At 33.9% G+C, this 21028-nt stretch overlaps 1 pseudogene across 1 annotated transcript in view; it reads right to left on the bottom strand.

Annotated features, from left to right (window-relative positions):
• The window catches only part of LOC308633227 (axin interactor, dorsalization-associated protein-like), a 49524-nt pseudogene extending 33341 nt beyond the window's left edge, over window positions 1-16183 (bottom strand). The window contains exons 1-4 of the transcript XR_014024332.1: window positions 16092-16183; window positions 14151-14233; window positions 12427-12449; window positions 919-972 (exon numbers count right to left, since the gene is read on the bottom strand). The product of XR_014024332.1 is annotated as an axin interactor, dorsalization-associated protein-like (transcript). The remainder of the gene's footprint in view (window positions 1-918; window positions 973-12426; window positions 12450-14150; window positions 14234-16091) is intronic.
• Between the last annotated feature and the right edge of the window lie 4845 nt (window positions 16184-21028).

Below are 21028 nucleotides of genomic sequence, written 5' to 3'. Positions count from 1 at the left end.
AACCAAGGACAGGGTAGAGACGAAGAGCTGGAGAAGAAGAATAACATTAAACAGGGATGATAGGCGGGAGGGAAAGTGAGAGTTAAGGGAAATTGCATGGAACTGGAAGGTGAGCCTCAGGGTTATACACAATTACATATAAGAGGAAAGGAGGAGTAGGAGAAAAATTATATAAGTGGAAGAAACAATTTATAGTAGAGGGGATGGAGAGAGAGTAGGGGAGGGGAGGGGAGGGGAGGGGTGAGGGGACAGTGGAGAATGGGATAGACAGCAGAATACATCAGTCACTAGAAAGGCAATTTGTAAATCAATGGAAATGTAACTGATGTGACACAGCAATCTGTATACGGGGTAAAAATGGGAGTTCATAACCCACTTGAATCAATCTGTGAAATATGGTATAATAAGAACTATGTAATGTTTTGAACAACCAACAATAAAATAATTAAAAAAAATAAATAAATAAAAAAAATAAAGATCCATCAACAACTAAAATAAATAAAAATAAAATTTAAAAAAGAGAAAAAAAATAAAAAAATAAATTCTTCCTGGGACTGTGTGGACTAAATTTAAAATATGCATATTATATCTTTTCATTGCAAAGATTTCACTGCACCCTATGTCTTTTAAGTGGCAAGAATCAAATATTTAAAATAAATATATTTCTTGCTTTAAAGGTAGAAAATGAAAAGTTCCAAACTGATTTTTGGAATATTCAAGCTAATAGAAACAGAAAAAATTAAAATCATATCTTTTATTTCTACAGTGTACAAAGTATGAACTAGATCATTTAAGTGTGAGTTCAACTGATCAATTCCAATTGTTATAAAACCCTTCTGAGATAATATTGCTTTGGGCATGAATGTCTAATATCTTATCAGAACAATTTAGAATAATTCATTTAAAAAATCCATTTACCTGTAAATCTGTGCTTTGCAATTCCAAGCATGTTGCAATTTTGCCTATGGTTTTCTGTAGGGAAAAAAATGCTATAAATCCCAAGATAATTTTAACTGTCAGTTACTAAAATCAAGAATTTTTATTTATAAAAGATCTATAGGGACTGGGATTTTAGCTCAGTGGTTGAACACTTGCCTCACATGTGTGAGGCACTGGGCTCGATCATCAGTACCACATGAAAAAATAAAACAAAGATATAGTGTCCATCTACAATTTAAAAAATTTACAAAAGAGATCTATACTTCTTTAAATAAAATATTATTCTTTTTCTAGAACCTTGCAGATTTTAGAGAAGAGAATCAGAAGACAAAGGGCTGAGAAGTGGGAGAGAGATGAGTATATATTCTCTTCTAAACTAATATGCCACAACCAATTCTAAATCAAGTTTGGTTTGGTGATAGGTCTAGATATGATTTAAAGGGCAACAAAGATAGCCATTATGGAAAGCAGTGTGGAGGTTCCTCAAAAGATTAAAAATTGAACTACGATATGATCCAACAATTCCACTCCAGGATATATGGCCAAAGGAAAGGAAATCAGTAAGCTGCTGAGACACCTGCACTCCCATATTCATAGCAGCACTATTCCTATTAGCCAAGAAATGGAAACCTAAGAGTCCATCAACTGATAAGTGGATAAAAAAAGTGTTATATATACATAATGGAATACTATTCAGTCATAAAAATAAAGAAATTCTATCCTTTGCAACAACATGATAGAACAAGATCATTATATTAATGAAGTAAGCCAGGCACAGAGACAAGACCCATAAAATCTTATTCATGTGGAATACAAAAAAGTTGATTTCATAGAAGTTGAAAGTAGAATGGTAGTTACCAGGGGTTGGGGCCAGTAGGGGCGGGTGGGGCGATAAATAAATGCATCCTACATTTCTAAAGAAAAAAGAAAAAAATTTCTCAGTTTTTAAACATAAGAAATGATACATGAGTAGAAAATGTTAACTGGATTTAAATATAACACAACATATACATGTATCAAAACATGTTACCCCATTTATATGTACTATCTTTGTTATCTGTAAGTTAAAATATTGACTTTATTTATTTTAAAAAATAGCATTTTTTTAGTTGTAGATGGACATAATACCTTTATTTTATTAATTTGTTTTTATGAGGTGCTGAGGATTCAACCCAGTGCCTCACACATGCTGGGCAAGCAAGCACTCTACCACTGAGCTACAACTCTAGCTAACTTTAAAAAAGAAAACAGATAATTAAAAAGGGGGAGGGCAATGAAAAGGGATTTTTGACATCTTCCCTTCCAACCATCTTCTCATAAAGCCTGAAATTTACTAAAAGATATCTGAAAGATAGCACAATGGTCTAATTTAATTCTGATTTAAGCTCAATTCTGACTTGTTTAAAAACATAGGCAACATTAACAAAATCAGTATTTGTGATGAATGGTGCAATACAGTCAATCTGTTTTATAAAATAAGCTACAAAACAGATGTGATAGGGCACAGTTCTTGCTTTTAATATGCTCATGTTCTATTATGTGTGATAAAACATATACAAAATCACTATATTAAAAAGAGAGACACTCAATCTATAAGCTTCAGCAAAATTATTCCTTCCTCTGTGTGTACAGATAAATTGGCATTTAAATTACAGGCAATTTAGAGTTAAATAATATATTTCAAACCCAATCAATTTTCCTTGATTTATATTAACATTGGATTTGGGCATTTTGTTCCAGTAATTTTGCATATTGCTCAAATTCTACTTATCTCTTGGTAGAAATTTTTTTTAAGTTTTCCAATGTGTGTACCTCTAATTCATTTACAGTTTTAAGAAGGACTCAAAACAGGAGTATATATTTATTTGGTGTATCCATAAATGGAGGGAGGCTTATATTCTGCTTTTATTTATTTTTATTTTATTTTTTAAAAATTATCTCTTTATATCTTCTGTTTGGTCGATGTTTGTGTATAATTCCAGTGTGACACACATTCTACACACAAATCCCTTCTTGTGATCTATTCCTTTAATTCTGACTTCTACCTTGAGGTTGGATTGTAGCATTCACTCACATTAAATATTTTATTGATATGTTTTGATATATACATATAATAATTAACAATAAAAAGATATTTGCATACATATGAATTGCCCTATGTAGTTTTCTGTATTGTGATTTCTTTATCTTAAAATTACTACACTCTTGTAATATGTTATAACATGCATTAGTTTCAGGCAATGATCACTAGTACATTTCCTCTTATATATGAGAGAGTTTTTGCCTAATTTTATATACATTTAACTTTCCAGGAAAATTTTAGCAGTTTTGCTTTGATTTCTTCTTTAACAAAAAGTAAAGAAAGGTAAAATTTTGACCAGTTATTATTAAAGGGTACCTTGGGGAAAAATGATCATTTTTATAATAGTTTTATCCTTTGTAAATATGTTGAATGTTTGAGTTTTTTTATGTTCTTTTCTGTATTTTTATATGCAACATTCATGTGACATCAGCATAAAACATACATGGTATTTTATAGTATTTGTCAAACTGGATATAATACATCAACAAAAATTCTAGCTCCTAGAATTTACATTTTACAAAACTTAATTATTATTTCTTCTTCTTTAGCCATGCCCTTTGGTTTCAACTCTGGAAGAATATGGCTGTACTCTCATGTACAGTTGCTGTAATTTTAGTTTCTGTTTCCTCTGTGGGTGTATCATATACATTTGATTACAAAAAATTTCTACAAATGGATAATAAAAGTTTAAATTATTATTTTCCTCTTTTGTGAATGCATTTATTCCATATATTCATCAATACTATTTAATTCATTTATATGATGTGATTTTATTCAATGTTACCTAATTTCTAAAGATTTTGAGTTTTTAAGATTATTGAACACTTAGATATATCCTTTTTAAAGTGACTCTTCAAGAATTTCTTCTGTTTTTCTTTTGCAATCTGTTTTATATCTTCTTCTTATAAGCATTTAATTATATGTGAGGAAATTAGGGTTTTTTTTTTACCTTGTCAGTTTTGCACCTTTTAATATAATCATTTGATGAATAGATTTTTTGTATTAATGTTTTGTAATTGATAAGTTTAAGCCTATTATATTGTATAATTTTGAAAACATAAAAAATATTTTTTTTCTTTTGTGATATTAGGGATTCAACCAAAGTGTCTTAATGCTGAGCATATTCTCAGCTCTGTCTTAAATTTTATTTCCAGATGGGGTTTGCTCAATTTCTTCAGTTGGCCTTAAATTTTGAACTTCATACCTTAGACTGCAGAATAATAGATATTTCAAGTGTGCATCACCATATGAACCCTATCTTTTGTATGTAAACTTTTGAGCTTTGTCCTTTCTTATATATTTCAGTATCATTTATTAATAACTTATATTCAGCATTTAATGTGTCAAATATGTTCTTGTGTTTTATGAATGAAGGGATAAAATAGCATTTTATTATCACACTGTTTTCCCAATATCCTAGCATGTTTTAAGAGTTTTGGTGTTGGTGTTTTCTGTAGTTCCACCATTTATTTTATTATGAGGTTTACCCTGATTGATTTTATTTCATAGCATCAATCATGAAGCATCATAGTATTTTGGTCAACAGTAAACTTTATGTACAACCATGGATCTAGCTAATATCTTAGCCATGCACTAGTCTATACCATCTAGATTCTGTCATTGCACTCAGAGAATTGGAAAATTGCGGAAGATTGTTAGGATAAATTTTCCAGAGTGTATTTCCATAAAGTGAGAAATCATTATATATGCTTATATTTGCAATTATATACTGTATAATTGACATAATTTTATTTGTTGAATTTTCAAAATTGCTAGCACTTTTTAAATTGTATCTGCTTTTTTCAAAATTTCTACTGAAGATTGAACCCAGGGGTTCTTAACAATAAACCCATATCCTCAGTCCTTTTTTAATATTTTATTTAGAGACAGAGTATTGCTGAGTTGCTAAGTGCCTCACCAAGTTGCTCAATACAATATATATATATATATATATATATATATATATATATATATATATATTATATAATATTGTCTTAGAATTTATGATCCTTTTTTCTTATCCCCCTCAGTCACTGGAACTACAGTTGTCCATCACTAGACTGGGATCATTTGCTTTATAAAAACACCAACATTGACATTGGTAACTCTGTGTTGTTTATCTTTAATAGCTTCTAATTTTGCTCTTTTGCTTAAGACTTTCTTTACTTTTAGTTTTTAAATTTTACTTTTTATTGGGATGGATGACTTGATAATAAATGCTAGTCATTTTATGGTTTACTAATTGTTTTTGTATGTTTTATTTTCACCTCAGGTATAGATGAATTCCAATTTTTGCAGCTGTATTGAGGCCTAAGTGAAACATAATAATCTGTATGGATATTGTTAAAGAAATAGAACCACAATTTTACCCAGTTTTTTGACTGCACTGTATATGCCCAAACGACATAAAATCAGCATACTACATTGACCCAGCCACATTAATTTTTATAGCAGCACAATTCACAATAGCTAAGCTATAAAACCAACCATTCAATGATGAATGCGTCCATTCAATGATGACAGGATAAAAAACGTTTGCTTATGTACACAATAAACTATGAATCGGCCATCAAGAAGAATGACTATGATATTTTCCAGGAAATAAATGAATCTGGAAATTTTATGCTAAGTAAAACAAACCATTTCTTTAAATCCAAAGGTTGAAAGTTATTGCTGATATGTAAAACCTAAAGCTCATAAAGTGGGGAAGGGTAAGAAAAGAAGATCAGTAGACTGCACAATGGTAAACAAAAAATAAATAAATAATTAATTAATTAAATAAAAGGGACAGGGATAGAAATATAAAAGATATATATATCTCTAAGTGAATCCTGCCATCGTAGCCACCAACAAGAACAGGATTTTAATTAGGATAAGATATATCCCATGCTTGCATAATACCATAAAAATCGATTTTACTGTCAGGTAGAACTAGAAAGAACCAACAAAATAAAAATATATATATATATATATTTGTTTGAAGAACTATATGTATATTCTATTATAAATATCATACAATATAAACATCAATCAAAGTTTATATATATATATATATATATATATATATATATATATATATAGTATGTTAAAATTGTAAAAAAGAAAATTCAAGCAGGATTGCTGTTGTTATATTTATATTAACAGCATACATAAATACCATAAAATGTTTGAACTTAAATAAACTATTAAGTATATCCCTTAAGTGGTCTGTCTACCTTGTTACATTTCAAAATTTCTCTAATACCATTGGTATTGGAATTACTAGAGATTTCACTACACATTCAGAACAGCAAGCTCTATCAGAGAAATAACAAATAAGATTCTACACATTAGTAAATCTCTGATTAGTGGTTGTACAATTAAAATTTAAGTATTCCCTTTCTTAATTACCATATTTTTCTCATCTGAAAAAAATATATAATTTATATCATGATATAAAAAATTACTAAATATATATTTTTGTGGTAATGCCTGAGTTTTATAATGTGTTTCATAAAGGTGGAGTATGTATCCTTTTTTGAATTTAAATCACTTTTTCTGCAGAAGTAGATAATAGTATCATTGTGATCCAAAACTCCACCTACATAATAGTCTACTAACTCTCATTTCAACTTTAGTTACATTACAGTCTGTGCAAATGTTCATGTGGTCAATGTGTTACTTATTCTTATTTAAGGAAATGTTAACATTTAGGGATATAGCCATTGATTTTACTGAAGAGGAGTGGGAATGCCTTCAGCCTGCTCAGAAAAATTTATATAGAGATGTGATGGTAGAGAACTATAGAAATTTGGCCTTCCTGGGTAAGTTTAATTTCCCTTTAAAATTATTAATTACTAATTATTATTTAATTTACTTCTGTTTCAGAGTATCTTCTGGGAAATTCTTTATAAGAGTGAGTTTCAGATTTTTGTTTCAAAGAAAAAGGGCATTTTTAGTACAGATATTTTACTCTCTCTCTCTCTCTCTCTCTCTCTCTCTATATATATATATATATATATATATATATATATATATATATATTTACTCTTTAATCTGTCTCTTTCTTTGTGTGTTACACATCCTTCACTTTAGATAAGTAGTACCTAGTATAATTTAGTGATATAAACTATTGTAGACTACACATAACAGGGGACACAGTTGAGTCATTCAAATGTCAAGGAGAAGAGCAAACTAAAAATGTTGAAAGGGTAGTTATCCAGCAGAAGAAATTTTCAGAAGCTTAGGTTTATTTATTTTGATTGTAATCATTGAACACATACTGCTCTATATGTTTCACTTTTTCAAATTCCTTGTTGTTCTCTGTTTTCTTCTTTATTGATGTCCCAGTTTATTCAGATTAACCATCAAAACTTACTTTTATTGTGAGGGCCAGCATGATCTGTTTCAAATCTTCTTTTGAGGAAACCTTTAAAGAAGCAAACATAAGAGAGAGACACACACACAGTGAAAAGTAAAAAAGAAAAAAAAAAACCTGGCCACCCCTCTTAACAGCTGCACATATAATACCCCAAAATTACATTGCTTCTGATACCATGACTACATTCTAACCCAATGTTTCTTTAACCCCAAGTGCTAGCTAACCAAGATTAGGAACAGTTAATACAAATATAGAGCCCCTTCTCCCTAAGGACATTACCACAGAAACTAGATAGTGCACCTGTAGAGGTGTCTTAATAGCTTCAGGGAGAAATTGCTGGGCATTACAATTGTGAGATTCAGGGTGACAGTTTTCATCACTCCCACACTTTCCTGTCTATTTCCAACGTCAGAATACCTAATACCTCCCCTCTTTTTAAGGCCTTTTAAATAAATAATATTACTTATCTCCTTAATGCTGGTGGGGGCAAAAAATAGGGCAGGCATAGACAACAGCAAGTTCCAACATCAGTAAACATCCACCTATGAATATTTTTGACCCAGATGAAGCTAAGTAAACATGAAGTTAACAAATCCAACAAGTCCAAAATCCATCATCTTGTTGAACCTTATTAATAATATCTTTAAGGTAATCTAAGTCTTTTGAAATAAAATTACTATTATAACTTAAATTGATGGAACACATGTTAATAAACTTCTAATATTTTTTATGATGTAATGATAACAGACAACCAATAGCAGCATGATTGTCAAGTATGGCTTGACAATGTTGTTTGGTTCTTCATTAAGCATATTTATATACATGGAGGCATGACTAATACTGTTTATGATAGCATAGGCGAGTTTCATAATAGTTTTATAAGCCCATAGATCTAGTCCAGGGAAACCCACTAAGGAGAATATCAAAACATTAAATTCTGCCTTAGAAAGAAGCTTCACTGAATCAGCACAGTTTTTATCAAGAGGAATAGACCTTTTATGAATAAATTGCACAGGATGGTGACCTATTAAATACTATGTGGATGGTAAGGACACATTATTCTGCTAAGACGACAATAAATACCATGAGACATTTTTGCAGGTATATAACAATTTCATGCAAGTGAGTCAAGATATTGTAATGGGTTCTAGAAGTCCAGGATTTGACAGTACTGAATTTCCCAGAGCTGGTTGCAACATTGTTATTAAGACCAAAGCATTTACAGAGTTTTGTGCGAGTTTAGCAATCAAAGCAGTAACAATGTTATCTAGAGTACATTCTAACCCCATTTTAGCCAACACCTGTTGAGCTGAGGTTGTTAATGGTTTTATATCCCCCCAAGTAACTAGAATTCAAGTATCTTGGGGTCCTCTTTTAATATTTCTCCTCTTTTGAGGAGAATGATTATTGTCTTGTTTAGATAGACTCTTCTCTTTCAGGGTTAAATGAAACTTAGAAATCAGCTTGTGAAGTCCCTGATGTACATTTATAATTACTATTTCTCATACATGAAGCTAGAGTCCAAACAGGACATGTTGGCATTAGTGTAGCAGTCTATGCTTTTCCCCACGTGATCAAAGGCATAGGATCTTGTCATGCTGGTCAGGTGGAACCTCATATATTACATAATTTTTTTTGGTAATGGCTGTTTGAGAATAAAATGTCTATTCAATGCAGATGACTAATTTTGAGTATTAACTTTATGTTGTATATTGAGCACATTAACTGTAAATAAAACAATATTTAATGCATACTATATAAGAGAGGCTATATTTTGTTTGTTTCTTTTTTAAAAGGCCAGTATTTGGATACTGTTTATTCACTCAACATAAGCTCATCCAAAAGAATTATGAGAAATTTCATGATTTAAAACTATATCTCATTAATTAAAAATTGTGTAAAATAATGAGATGTAAATGCAGGGGCATTATCCATATTTAAACAAATAGGGCCTCTAGGAGCTTATCATGCTTGGTTTCTTTCCATACTCTCTGCTGGAACTGACTTGACATTTTCTTTTTGTAGATTCAATTCTGTTAGTAAATTTTTTTTCTCTTGTTTTGTGTTTTGCAATAATACAATAGTAATCATAAATATTTTGAAGTGAATAAATCATTATATTTCTACTTTGTAATTTTTTATATTTTTATTTTTTTCTATTTTGATTAGTGATTTAATTTCTGGATCATTTTTTTATTGTGGCATGCTTGGATTCTTTTCACACACACACACACACACACACTATATGGAGTCTTTTACTATAATATCAACCCTACACAAAACACAGTATATATATATTCCACTTCTCTTTATATATCCTATAGATTTTTAATTTTTACAGTATTTTACAAGTTGCTTAGATTTGTCTTAAACTTGGTACTGCTTGATAAGCCTCTCCCATATTGGTAGAATTTTAGATTTGTGCACGAGGAATGCCCCTCTCATTTTTTCTTAAAGAATTATTCACATAAACATTGTGCTTATTGATGTTAATATTTTTCAATTTCACTCTCAAAACTTTTTTTAAATAGTTACTTAGTGTTCTTTCAGTAGTTCATAACTGTCAGTATCCTAATGTTAAATTCTTAATTTTTTTTGTCACTTGGATTTAGCCATGCTTCCCTTTGTTTATATTTACAGTACTATTTTTTTATTTGTTCATTAAAGGAGCCATCAGTAGATTATATAGTCCATTTTTTGGGAAAAAGTATAAAAACTTTTAAATAAATTAAATACGAAAGAATAGTGCTACATCCTTGTAATTTTTGCTAATTGGGAAGCCATGCAAAAGTACTTCATGTTTGAGAGAAGTCACAGAAATTTAGAAACAGCATGGCTCAAAAATTTTTAAAATACTTGTGTTGCAGTTCATGATATAGAATTTCTGGGGTAATATCAAGCATTACACATGAAACATTAAAAGTTGGATGACCTAAAGATCCAGAATTGCCCGTACTAAATATATATCCATGAATAATTAAATCAGAAAATTGAAGAGATATCTCTGCTTTTGTGTTCAGTGCAAACATTTTTCTCAGTATTAAAGCTCGGGACTCAATGTGTGTGCCCATCAATGTCAAATGTGTAAAAATATGTACTTATATGCTATTATTATTTAGTTATAAAATATTTTGTCTCTTAAAGTGTTATAAGAAACATATGCAGGACTTTGAATTAAGTGAAAGGTGGCAGGCAGATATTAAATTGTAGGAGCATTTGATTCACATGTGGAAGTCAGAAATTTAGTGAGCAAAATTTTGCTCACCAGATACTGTGTTTTTTGTGGGGTTGATATTATAGTCAAAGTCTCCATATTTTTATTTTATTGAGCATAATAGGGTCAAAAGTTTTATTTTACCACATAGTGAGTATATTATGTTCTTCATAAATACTAGTAGAAGGAATACAATACCTTGTAAGAAAAAAAAACTGATAAATATATAAAATAATGATTGTGTTAATTCATTCTATTTAGTCATTTTACCTTGTATATATAGTATAATATACCATGATATATTTATAAATAAACAAAGTTGTACTTGTCAATAATGAAATTGTCTGCATGTCTACAACTTCATATGGAAAATAGTTGCCAACAGCTAGATGTTAAGATTTGCATATTTCAAAATTCACTTTATAATTAGTTTTGGGTAATACTGTAAGAACTGCTAGTGTGAGTAACTTTTGATGGATCTTAGAACTCCAGGGAACAGAATCAAGGGTTTGAAAAGTTGTCCTTTGTTCAAAGACGCACAGTCAGTAAGTGGCACCATAATGTATACAACCTAATGGGGTCATTTATATTATGTACAATCATTCAACTAGCATAGAGATATAACTACTATATATCAAATTATAACACAGTATTCTGTTCATAGGATAAGATATTCATTTGTTTTTTGTTGTGTAGTGAACTCTTATACAAGTAGGAACTGTGTTTTAAACCTGAGGGTAACGGGTTGCTTGTAACTCAGTTTCTAGTGATGAGATTTTTGCCTACAATGGCCAGTATTATGTTGAGTAGGGTCATTGTCACCTACAATCTGAGCCTAATATGAGTTTTGTATGCTTTTATTTTGAAGAGAATGTGTCGATAACACTTTTAGGAAAGAAGCAAATAAAATAGTGTCATGGATTTCAAATTAGATTATTTATACTTTGCTTTATTTCTTCATTTATTTATTTTGGAACTAGGGATTGAACTGAGGGCCCCTTACCACTGAGCCACATCCCCAGAGGGGATTTTAAATTTTTATTCTGAGACAGGGTCTTGCTAAGTTGCTTAGGGCCTTTCTAAGTTGCTGAGGCTGACCTTGAACTTGTTATCCTCCTGCCTGAGCTTCCTGAGTTGGTGGGGTTATAGGCATGTGCCACTGTGCCTGGTGGGTTGTTTATACTTTTTGTGGGCTTTGAAATAAATCTTCTTATGCGTTTAGGTGTTGCATCCAAGTGCAGAGTGTCTGTATATCTTGGTATGTTATAGCTATTCTCCTGATTCTACAGCTATTTCTTGATTTCCTATTAAGTACAAGTATGGGCTTTGAGGATAGTAAAGAAGGAAGAAAAATGGTTTAGAGTTGGTAAAGGAGTGGGAAGAGAACCCTTCCAACAAGGAAGCAAATAATTAAAACTAGTGTTTCACCTGCTAGTAGGGAAATAAAGAAAATTTTGATGTGAGAAGATGAGGTGGGGAGATGAAGAGTGGGGAGGTAAAGCTTGACCATGGAGCCCTGAGAGTGACATCCAGAAAGGAGCCTGAGTGACAGGGAGAAGCTTGGCATTTTGAATATAACAGTAAGAAGATGGTGTGGGTGGGCAAAGGGGAGGAACAGGAGTCAGAAGAAGGCAATAAGATCTGAGGGAGGTGGGCTGTGCTGCATGGTGGCCGTCTTGCAGGCTGTGATAAGCAGTCTGGAGGTCTTTGAACAGGGGACATGTATGGGGATTATGCAAGGTATTTGCCACATCCTTTGGTCATAGTGGGATTTAAATTCTGGAAGGGAATGAGGAAATATCACTGACCCCTGTCTGCTGTGGGCCATACCTTGTGCTGGCCAGTTTCCTCACCTGTAAAACAAGAGGAATGATAGATTCCATTTATGTCACTTGAAGGACTATAATGGGGATTAATTACCATCCTGTCTGTAATATACTTGAAGCTCTTTAGAGAAAGGCACTAAAGTCCATGAAAGCAAGGCCTTATTCTAATTGTGTATTTATTGATTAAGTGACAATCAAAGACAATGCTTATGGGAAAAATTGCTATATCTCTGCTCTCCACAAACGTATCCCACGTGTATAGATACAGAACATATTTAAACTTACATATAAGAGCATTGAAGTGGTCATTAACAAGTCTTTTTTAGCATCTAATCAGACATTATTAATGAGATTAAAAGCTATGTTAATTAGCATTCAATAGACCAGAATTTAGTTTCCATGGCACAGATAGTTAAATTAAGGGTTGTGGGGGTGCCCTTTCCCATTCATAATGGAATAGAGGGTTGACTCTCAGAACAATTTTATCTATGGAGAATTCCTAGGGAAGCCACATTTCAAGTCAGTCAGTGTCTTCATGGGCAGAAACCACATCCTCAGCGATTCTCCCAGACTTTTTAGAAATGTGTATTGAAAATTTAGATATACTTGATTATTGAACAAAAAGTGTTTTTGCCAAAGCTAGTTTCAGTAGCGTTCCAAACATTCTTATGAGAAGGGATGAATTTCATTTTCTTATTGAATCCTGTTGTACTTCTTTATCCACTCTACCTTGTGAGGAACATAACTGGGTTTGTTGTTAGCATGCAAAATATGCTGATCTTTGACCTTGCATTGGTCTATGTGCAGAACCCTAGCATGTGTCAACATTGAGACATGGAAACCAACTTGGGATAAATTTTGTTTGTGCTTTGCTGAAGAGCTAAAATGAAAAGTGGTTTAAACAAAATACACCCACTTTGATTTTGCTATTTGCATACGGCAATATGGTATCTTAGAGGGAGAATGTCAACTTAGTGCTGGGGACCTCAGCAGATTGTTGGTCAAAATGCTTCCTCAGAATTCCATGGTTCAATGAAAGGGTTTAACCAGGATATGATACACTTGTAGATGGTTTTTTAAAAAAAACAACTCTTGTCCTTATTTTAATGCTATAAAATGTAGTGAAGATCACACTAAACTTTCTGTTTGCAACAAATAAACTTGTTAAAGGATCAACTCAGTATCAAGGTTCTGCAAGTATCCTAAGTAGCTATTTATACACTTCACTAATCTTTGTAATTGGCTTGTCTTTTACTGCCATTAATTAGATGATGTAGTATTCCATTAATAAGAGCGACACACCTCAGCATTTTTACCTTTAATTATAGACTTCACTAGACACACTTAGGTTATTGACAGAATGGCCTAAATATTGCCTGATGTACACATATCCTTTTTGTTCCCTTTCAGCATCCTTACCCTTCTGAAGAACAGAAAAAGCAACTGGCCCAAGACACAGGACTCACCATCCTGCAAGTGAACAATTGGTAAGCAATCTGGCCTTGTGTTTACACACAATCTGTTTCCCCCTTTGGCAACCTGCAGCTAATGTTTTGCATTGAGAAGCCACACCCAGTCTCTGCAGATTGTTGAGCCAAAGGTGAAAACAAACTGTTGACTGATATGTGAGAACACTTTCTAGTATGGAAAATAAAACAGTGTTTTGCCTTCCACCTCTTTTATACCTTGACAGGTTTTATGCGTGGGATGACTCTGTGTTTAACTCACATTCAAGATGGCTCTGATAACGTTTGGCTCTCTTTGACTCTTTTCCCTTAAGGATAATCGATAGAGTGGTATCATCTTGTTTTCTACGAAACACGAAAACCCACCATCACCTATCGGTCAGTTTTAAATTCATGGAATAACCAAATTCGTTTAGAATTTGTTACACGGTCAAGGGTGGTCTCCCTATTCTCTTATCTCCCAAATATTAAAAGGGAGAAATTGTGTTGCTACTCTGAAGCTATTCAAAACATGATGTGTCTCAGGACTATGCAATACTATTTCTAAATTAGGTGTAAATTCCTGATTTGGGGCAAAGCTGGGATTGTGCACCAAGTACCAGACAACAATATTGTGACTTAATATATGGTGATGTGGCAACGAGGCTTTGAGAAAGTATGATTTATTACCCTTTGTGAATATGCTGAAAGCCAGGTTTCATATAATCACCCAGGGCTAGTGTCATATTTGAAGGGTATTGAAATCCAATATCCCCTACAACTAAGTGTATCTAATTAATTGTCCTAATATTTTTAGATTAGTGTTTATGGTGGCGAAACCTTATCCTCTTTGATGTAAAATCCAGAAAAGGCCCAAAGCCCAGTTGGGGAAAGGGGAGAACTGGGAATGCCAGTCGCAGACAGAGTATTTCTTTCTGTTCCATAAGTGTCAAAGATTAATATTACAGAATCTCTGATTACATGGCCTAATCCATTTTGGTGAATAAATTCGTTCTTGATGTCCATTGCACCTAAATTAACAGACCCTACCCTGTTAGAGAGCCTGGGTGCCTTTGGGAGAGATTTCAGATATATTAAACCCCATTACAGAAAATGTAATTTCTGTCAATATAATCCCATGTATTCTTCAATTTAGTATTTTAGAGATAACAAGCTACTTACAATATATTTGCCTTTGGAGGATTAATTTACAAAGTGCACTATCTGCAAGACACAGACAGACTCACACAAGCATTGCTTGTAAGGGTTATCAATTTCTATGACCTTACCGCAGCCTTGAGAGATCAATTTTTGCAGCCCTTTTAGTCAGTGGAGAGGGAACCCACCAAAGGCACACTGTGTCCATAAGCTTCACTGGGGGTTGTGTTGTTGCTGAGGTTTTTGGTTTGCCTATTTTCACCTGCTATTTCAAGACTGTTCAGTGTGCATTTTTGGACTCGTCTTTCAAAGGTATCTGGCTGGTATTAAATGGGAGACCATCAATTTTATGGACCCACTTCAACCCACCTCTTTTTCAATTCACACTGATGGTGAGGTGGTCTTCACACAATGGAGGCTCTACAAACATTACATTTCCCTGGGAAATGTTCTTGTTTAAGGGTAAAGGAGTGGCAGGGTGAGCTCTCTAATTAAAGAACGCTGGAGAGCTGCCTTCCAGGTGATCTATCACTACATGCCATCTCTCTTCCTCTTCATGGTTGCTAGCAAACTCCATCCATAACATAGTTACCAGAGCCTAGATTCCATTACAAGTTGCTTTCTCTGGGCAGACCATCTTAGAGGATATTTCCTGTGAACTCAGGGGCAAGAAGTCATTCGTGTGATTTCAGGTAATGTGTATGGACTGTCGTTTTCCTAGATTCGGTGCACAATCTCGGATAGGTGGAGTGCAACACATCACAACCAGTCTGTGATCGTAACTGGACTTCCTGTTTCATAATTAAAAGAGAGAGGGGGAAAAAACTTTAAAAAAAGATATAACACCTACTACAAAATATTTTTTCAAAGTATATGCATACTTTACTTATTTTTGTCATGCTGGGGACTGAACCCAGCGCCTTAAATACAACAGGGAGGTGCTCTACTACTGTGCTACCTCCCAGCCTTGTTTGCAGGCTTTAAACATACTCAATTTGGTGCAGACATAACTTTAAAAAATTGCTTTTACTTAGTTATTTGGGACATAATGCAATTCTGTGCTTACCTGGCACTTTGTACACTGTGTTCTCCCTCCTTGTCCTTTCTGGAGTTGGAAGTGACCCTTGTTTCCACCTCACCGCCTTCACATTTGGCCATTGTTTTAACCCTTAATAACTTGGTCTGCTGTAGAGAAATGTCATTCAAATAACCAAAAGATGTCGGAGAGATTGCCTTTCTAAAGTGTGGTGAATAATGGCATCCCTATGTTTCATTTTTTAATGTTTTGTTAATTTTCATCTAAATCTTATTCTAAGGAGCTGGTAATAGATTTATTTTTCTTTAAACATAAAGTAGGAAATGTGATGCAAAAATGGGGAAACCCAGATGGCACCATTTTGAAACCAAAGATCTCAGAGAATCTTAAACTGCCCTATCTGGAGACTGAAGATCAGAGAAACTGAGGGGTGGTTATCTTTTTTACTTTATTGTATTGCCAAAAATTCATATGGTTTTTATAGGCAGTAGTGCATGTCTGTAATCCCGGTGGCTTGGGAGGCTGAGGCAGGAAGACCACGAGTTCAAAGCCAGCCTCAGCAAAAGTGAGACACTAAGCAACTCATTGAGACCTGTCTCTAAATAAGGCTGGGGATATGGCTCAGTGGTTGAGTGCCCCTGAGTTCAATCCCTAGTATCCTTCCCTCCCCCACCTGGACCCAAAAAATAAAATCATACAAAGCTATTTTGAGAGCTTGTAAACATTTTATTCCTGTACAGAGCATCACTCCATGATGTTATTTTCCTCTAGAATTAATGTATTTCACCAGTGTTTTAGTGTTTTCCCTTCATTTCATATAGACACAACTTTTAAAACATTTGTGTCTTCCTTCTTGGATTCCCTAAAACTTGTTAACACACATGTACATTTTTGTATGAACTCTGAGTCACTGTTGATGAGATTTCATAAAATGCTGAAGGGCAGGTTGGGTGTAGATCAGTCGTAATTATTGGCAGCAACATAATGTATTGAAATACACAATATGTAAGTAAAAAATATAAACTCATGTCGACTTGTTAGCTTGTCCTAGAACCTCTGGATGATGTGGTTTTTAAGTTAATCTGTGACTGAAAATGAGACAAGAAGTTTGATGTGTTGTAATGGTTCTTTACTCCATCACTGAACTTATTTTACCTTCTTTAACTGGCATAAGTGACATGTGCTACGTCCTGCTGTAGAGGACTAAGGATAAAGTAGATGGGATTGGCCAGGTAAAGGGCAAAAGAGAATTTCAGTGTAAAATCACAAGACAGATTGATTAATTAAAATAATTTTTTGGAGTAAAAGAGAATCGTGAGCCAGGCCCAGTGGTGCATGCCTATATTCCCAGTTGCTCAGGAAGCTGAGGCAGGAGGATCGAGTTCAAAGCCAGCCTCAACAACTTAGCGGGGGCCGTAAGCAACTCAGGAGCTGTCTCTAAATAATAAAAAAGAAAGTTAAAAGGACTGGGGGTGCTGTTCAGTGATTAAACACCCCTGGGTTCAATACTTGATGCCAAAAAATATATAAATAAAATGAAAATAAGGAAATAATTGTGACAAATCATATTTGGTCCCATCAGAATAAAAACAGAAGGAATCTTAAAACAGTTGGCATGAGTACCAAAGACATTTGGGTCTTAAGATGGAATGTGAAATTTATTAGATGAGACATTGTAGGACCAGTTATGCCATTACATTTTTTTTGAGAATTGAGGCAATTATGAAAATAATTTGGGTAAATTATTTTTACCAAAATTATCTCATTTATCTGCGGTCCAGGCATGCTTTTCCAAAAACATCAGCTTCCCTAACTAATTGCCTAAATATTTCAACCTTAAATATGTGGTAATCTGAGATTTAAAGCATAATCATTTTTTCAATGTAACATGCATCAGACATTTATGTATTTTCCTTTTTTTATCTAAAAAATGGTAAATGGTAGTATTCAGGGCTTTTGTTTTTTTATTGTCATAGTTGTGATAAATACTTCTGTTATATAGCAGTGAACACAATATTCTGACATTTTTGTCATTTATGTAGAAACATCTTGAATTGGGGGATTAGATACTTATTTAGGTCTTTAGATATTTTGGTAAACTTTAAAGAAAATATAAACACACACACAGATTCAATACTTCATTCTTTTTTACCTCCTGAATTGACCAAATTTATTTTTTATTTTGAAAATATGAGTATAGCATGGTCCAATAAAACCTGCCTTATATTTTTTGAGTCCAGTGTTGCAAACCTGGGGATTTGCTATGATGATAACCTAGGCTGTGTGGTTGCACTGGTACTTGCTGTATACCACAGACACATGGTACCTGCAGAGCTCTAGCTTAGGGTGCACTGAATAAATTTTATAGTTTCTTTGTTTACATCTGAACACTCTTCCAATGAGGCCTGATATTAAATGATTATCCTTTTATGATCTGATATGGGTTTTAGGTGCAAAATATATAGTATAGGTGAAATACAGTATGTATGTCAAGAGAAAAATCACTCTCCACAACAAGGCATATAAAACTCCAGGTAGCATCCTAACATCTGATATGACACTGCAGAACTATTGCTCTCCACAGTTCTTAGATTTAGGGTACACACCAGATTTTCCTAGTTACTTCATTTATTGCCTCTGAAACTACAAAGCATTCAGCCATCACTTCCCATTTATTACTACTGGAGGGAAAAGTATGTTATCCTTAGAGATTTATGCCTCTGGCAGGTAAAAATGTAAACTTATTTTTAAAAAATTGGATCTCCTTCATTATAATAAACAGATTCGATGGGTAAAGGTCAGGTTTCTTTCTGAGTTATGGTAATAATGTAGCAAATAGTTTTATAAGTAATCAAAGATTCTATAAATACAGGTACCTGTTTAGATGTAAATGTTAAAACATTCACAAATTATCCTTTCAACTTCTGTGATCTAAAAATCAATAGGGGTCAGAGGGTTTCATAGAATTGTTCTGCTTTTTCTTCCAGCATAATTTAATAATACATTTTACAGATGTTGTTTAAACATTAGGCACAGATCGTTTTGTCAATAAAGCTAAACAGAGGCATGACACAAAAGCAAGGAGAGCAGATGTAAAACAAAACAAAAAACAAACAAACAAACAAAAAAACCAAGACCACACCAGTGCGAACACAAGAAGCAGAAGCCCTGGGTCACTTGTTTCTATTCAACAAAATGAAAGTGTGGGCTGTAGAGTGATTTCCTTGCCTTGAAATCACCTAGGGATGCAACAACCTTGCCCACACACACAAAAAAAATAAATTTTATTAAGCAGGTGATTTCACTTTTTCCCTTGAGAATTTCAGTGTAACCCATATTTGAAGTAGACTTCTTAATTGATCAATGGAGTAACAGGTGCAGTATTTTTAAAAGAAGGAGAAGCATAAATAGAAGAACTCCCCAGAACATTTCAGAATGTGGTGTTGTTCTTCCAGCCTCGGTTAATTGCTCTGCTTTTCACCTTGAGTGTCAATTCTAATAATATTACCTTTACAGGCGCTTACTCTGGGTTTAGATTATAGCAATCAGTAATACTCACTAGATAAAATACTGTCTAGTTGCTCATAAGAAAATATTGAAATCAGTCAAAAAATGTTTAGCTTGCATATTGCCTGAGACAGGGCTGGTGAGCCGCCAGACAGGCAGGGTATTATTAGGATAGCTGAACAAATAGCTTGCAGGGAAAAGAGCTGTGAATTTAGAAACCTTCAGGTATTGTCATGTCAGAGAGTTTTAGGAGTTCAACAGAGACATTGCTTTTGTCTGCAGATTTTCAAAATTTCCAGCAAACAATCCTCTTTGAAAATGACTCTGCAGACTATTCAATATACTTTATTGTCAGTTTTACACCGTAAGTTTACTTAGAGCTTTTCCCCACTGTGTAAAGTCAAGTCCTTAATACTGTTAAAGATGAAAACCCCCTGAGGAAGTGGTAGGTGTTGGCCCACTGTGCTGAATGGAAAACCCTGCCCCTTCCCCTTGGGGACCCTGAGTCTAGGTGAAAGATAAACAGGAAGTTCTGGGATATGGGAAGGAGGATTTAGGAAAGTTCAAGTATAATTCATGTAACCAAGGCCTCTCCTCCAGCCAGCATTGGAGGGCAGTTTCAAGCTTTTCAGGAGAACAAAAAAATAGCTCCATGCCTGAAGTATAGAGCCAATGCAGCCTGAGGAGGTGTTGCAGGACAGCTGAGAATTGGGCTCCCAGTGAGTTGGGAGACTGATTCACCATAGGCTTGGTGTTTCTGAATACCTGTGATTCCTTTCAAGGCAATTAAAGCATGGCTTGGAGACTGACTCTGAACGTGATACCTGGATCAGCAAGACTCTTGCATCCGAATTAAATTAGATTTGCTGTTTGCAGTGTCTTAGCACAAGTGTTTGGTCAAAGAAATGAAGAGAACTCCCTGAGTGTCATGCCACCTAATGGAGCAAGACTTGATCCCTTGTACCTGGAGAGAGCGTGTGAAGTGAAGGGCTGAGGGACATCACGGTCAAAGTGGAGCTTAACTCTGCCCCACCCTCAGGTGGCTAAGGAGCAATTCTGGAAGCCTCCTGACAGTGTGAAATTTACACAGGGGGACAGAGGGAGTAAGGGGAGGGAATAAGCAAGGAAACGGACGCTGGAGTCAAAACATTTCCTCTGCTGTCCCCATTCCTCACCAGATAGATACGTGTCCTTGCTCAAGTCACTTTATCTCCGGGGACAGCAGTTTCCTCTGTCTTAAAGTGGACATGGAGGACAGTTGAGTGTAGACTCTCAGCTAATATTCTAGACTGTGTGACAATGGGCACCCAGCAGGATGTGAATATTCTAAAGCTGATCTCATTCCTGGTCTACCCTAGGAATGAAATACACACACATTCACACACACACACACACACTTTGATAAAGATGCAAACAGGAAAATTAGTTAAAAAGTTGTTACTTTTCCTCATCTTAAATAA

This window comes from Spermophilus citellus (genome assembly GCF_964194105.1).
Source record: "Spermophilus citellus genome assembly, chromosome: 14".
Classification (NCBI taxonomy): domain Eukaryota; kingdom Metazoa; phylum Chordata; class Mammalia; order Rodentia; family Sciuridae; genus Spermophilus; species Spermophilus citellus.
The sequence above is the reverse complement of the archived record's forward strand: the minus strand, read 5'-3'. Positions and strand labels throughout refer to the sequence as shown.